The sequence below is a fragment of the Sinocyclocheilus rhinocerous genome, unplaced genomic scaffold, assembly GCF_001515625.1.
Source record: "Sinocyclocheilus rhinocerous isolate Xijiao unplaced genomic scaffold, SAMN03320098_v1.1 scaffold263, whole genome shotgun sequence".
Lineage (NCBI taxonomy): Eukaryota > Metazoa > Chordata > Actinopteri > Cypriniformes > Cyprinidae > Sinocyclocheilus > Sinocyclocheilus rhinocerous.
Window position 1 is genome coordinate 1,746,208 of NW_015645086.1, and position 4,049 is coordinate 1,750,256.

Here is a 4,049-nt window from a genome sequence, read left to right on the forward strand (position 1 = left end):
GCACAAATAGTATGTATTACCAAAATATTTCCTCAAAATATTAAATAAATATTATTGAACTAAAATATACAACACTTATTTAACTGAAAAATAGTTAAGCTGTATGCAATGTTCACTACTGTAAGCAGTAAGCAATGTCTGAAGGTTAAGAAAACCATATTAATGTTGCTTCTCCATCACTCTCCAGAATAAAATGATACTGTAAATGTCATCGACGTAATAATCAATGCATAATATGCTGTAATGTTTACCAAAAATTGCTGCAAATACCTGTATAATGACGCTGTCGTCTATCCATTCTAATGTATTGTCAACGCTGGTTTGTTTGGAGAGCTCTATGAATCACGTGACCGCGTGGCGGCGACAACAGCGAGATCGAAGCTGGTCGCAACTCTGTTTTTCAATAGCTCTGGCTTTAACTGAAGCGCTACATTTTACGATTTACGCCAGATTAAGTGCGCCAAAACGGTGTTTATTGTTAGAATTTAGTATTAAAGTTTACAACAGTAGAAAGCTGAGACTTTGTTTCATATAGCAAGCAGGGTTGCCAATTTGGCGTGAGATTTACATGGGCAGATTGAGAGCGTGAGACAGAGCCTGGAAGCGTGTGTCTCACGCCAAATGCGTGAGAGTTGGCAACCCTTCAGTTATCCAGCTGGGATTGAAATAGTCATTGAGCCTGCCATGTTTCCACAGCTGCAGAGTATTACCTGATATTGCTTACTAGAACTTCCTAGAACATTTAATACTCTAAAATATTTACAAATATGCATAACTTAGAATGTTTCTCTTTTTCAGGTCTCGCATGGTACCACTTTCCATTAAACATGGCCTGGTCTTTGGGATGTTGCCATAAAGACACACCCCTCGAAGAGATGAACGCTGACCTATTTTTTACCACAGTATCAGATGGCTCAAAAGAAAGTTCCACACCGATTTTGCAGGACATGTCCTGCTCAAAAACAGACAGCGGAAAGAGGCCAGTTAAAATTCATCCACCGAGCCCGAAGACTACCCCAACGCAGCCTGTCATGTGAACCACTAACCAAATCCATCATCCAGAGGCGGACGCAGTCGCTTCCATCTCCGTCAGAGAGAAGGAGGCTTAGTCGCCGAGCCAGCGTCCGGTTTGTGGACTCTTTAGGCTTGGATTTAGAAAGTGTCAAGGTTTTTAAAAGCGGGGAGGACCCTTTTGTCCCAGAGCATGTTCTCTTTCGACTGTTAATGAGCGCAGAGTTCGCCTCAAGTAAGGGGATGGAGATTTCCCTACCATATTTGAAACCGATGTTCTCAGTCCAGCCAGGTGACTGTTCAAACTTCACAGAGCGTCTGCGTTGCCAACAAGTATGTCTAGAGCGGGTTTTGTGCTATGAGCCTGGCATTATAGGGATAGTTCAAGTTGTAAACTTGGTGTTTGAGAAGGAAGTGAGTGTTCGCTACTCCTTTACAAACTGGAAGAGTTGCTCAGAAACCAAGGCTTACTGGGTTGCAAGCAAATCCATTTCAAACAGGCCCTGCTGTGACACTTTTCGATTTCATCTACCCGTTCCTCCATATATCCTTCACCCTGGAGCAGTGCTGGAGTTTGCCATTTGTTATAAAGTAATGGGCATGCAGTTTTGGGATAACAATGGTGGGCAGAATTACAAATTAACCTGTCAGAGTTATAACCTGCCTGTGCCGAAGGAATGTGAAGACAGCATGATACACTTTATCTGAGGACACTGAGAGTTAGATGAAACTTTTTTTAGAGCACTGTTTCACTTTTATATTTTGCTTGCAACCACCAGCATTTTCACTGTGATATACATTGCTGACCTTCTGAAAGTCTTGATATTTCATTTGTAAATAATAACTTGAAGCCGTATGAAATATGAGATTTTTAACTTTAAGTGACGACTGTTTAACTGGACTGTAGCACTGAGAGTAATACTGTGTGTTGATTTGATAATGTAATGTAGATTTAAAAAGTGCCTTTACTGTATTTTTTTACCTTTCAGGTTTGCACTTACCTATTGTCACTATATGGTACATTTTCATAATACTTGTGGATATTGTAAACACAGATGTTGATAGAATAAATAAGGATGGGTAATCCCACTTGCGTTGAAGAACTGATAAAAAAAACTATTCAGCCACTTTATTGCATCGCATTGTCCTTCACATAAAACCTTCCAATAAAGCCATATTATGTAGACACAAATTGCTGTAACAACAAAGCCATTTACATATATATTTACAATAAATGATGCTAAAAGTCATGTCTTGCACGTGCTATTTCATATGTGTACCCTTACGAAAATAACCATTGTTTTATTATAGTAAAAGTGTAGAAACCATGTTTTTTGGCAGATTGATTTGTATAACCACAGTTTTACTACAAATACCATGGTTAAACTATGGTTAGCATAGCAAACCCATGGTTAATTTGTGGTTACCATGGTTTAACTACAATAACTATGTCTTTTGTTTTTATTAGTAGTAAAACCATGGTTAATTTTCGTAAAGCTGGAATTCATAAATCATTGAAATATTTCCAGTACGTTTTATTTGTAAGATTTCAGCCTTTCTGGTATTGAAGAAATGTTTTTTATTTATGATTATTATTATTTTTTTTTTAGTATAGTATTTAGTCTGTAGTACACTCGGTAGTTTTGAATTGAGAAGCAGTTCAATCGATTCACTGAAGAGATCTGACTCAACAATTTTTTTTTTATTAATTTTTTTTTTTATTAAACACTTGCTTAGGGAAAAGTGGAAAAAACATATGACGAGGAAAAGAGCCAGCCAGGGGTTCAAGGTAGGGTTGTGACCTTCAGCGAGGCAAAATAAGGGGCACCCATCCCAAAACTTTTTTAAATGCCAAATTGTATATGACAAATGTGATGATTTATTATGTATATATTTATGATTAATATAAAAGATGAATTAATAAATAGGGCCTAACATGAATTATAATCTATTAATCCATCTTTCTAATAATGTATAAGAATATAAGAATGTCTACCAAGCTCTGATAATGTACTGATAATGTATCTGGAATATATAAACAGACTATCCAAATTTTAATAAAACAATAGGCCGATACCTTTAGAAGCATGGATGTCTCTGTCACTTTACATTTACATTTAGTCATTTAGCAGACGCTTTTATCCAAAGCGACTTACAAATGAGGACAATGGAAGCAATCAAAATCAACAAAAGAGCAATGATATACAAGTGCTATAACAAGTTTCAGTTAGCCTAACGCAGTTCACGTAGCAAGGTTTGTTTTTAAATTATATAATAAATAAAAAGAAAAACAGATTGAATAGAAAAAGAATAGCGCAAGCTAGTGTTAGAGGCCTTTTTTGCTTTTGATAAAGGTAAGGTTCACCCAAAAATGAAAATTCTTTACTCAGGTGGTTGTTCTAAACCGGCATAAAGTTCTTTCTTCTGTTGAACACTAAAGAAGATAGACTACTTTGAAGAATGTGGGAAACTAAACAGCTGCTGGTCCCCAGTAACTTCCATAGTAGGGAAAAAATATACTGAGTCATTGGGGACCAGAAACTGTTTGGTTACCCACATTCTTCAACGATGACAAAATTTTCATTTTTGGGTGAACTATCCCTTTAAGTCAGTCCACAGTGAGCAACTGAAATGCTTCTCTGCAAACTGCGCGTTCATCATTAGTTTCTGGACAGACACATTGATAACTTTCCCATTCAGCCCTACATAGAGAGTCTTCTTGTGTTCAAAGGGCGGACCGGGCGGACGTGAGCCACGCAGGTTTACCGCACGCTGCGTTCCGTGCATAGACGGTTCCGTGTGAAAGAGCCTTAAAGGAATAGTTCACCCAAAAATGAAAATTTGATGTTTATCTGCTTACCCCCAGGGCATCCAAGATGTAGGTGACTTTGTTTCTTCAGTAGAACACAAACGAAGATTTTTAACTCAAACCTTTGCAGTCTGTCAGTCATATAATGGAGGTGAATGGGAATCACGGCTTTGAGAGTAAAAAAAACATACACAAACAAAACCAAATGAAACCCTGCGGCTCGTGACGA

General features: G+C 37.6%; 1 pseudogene; it reads left to right on the forward strand.

Moving 5' to 3' along the window:
• Nucleotides 1-483: 483 nt before the first annotated feature.
• Nucleotides 484-2,214, forward strand: LOC107705716 (protein phosphatase 1 regulatory subunit 3D-like; annotated as a pseudogene).
• Nucleotides 2,215-4,049: the final 1,835 nt, after the last annotated feature.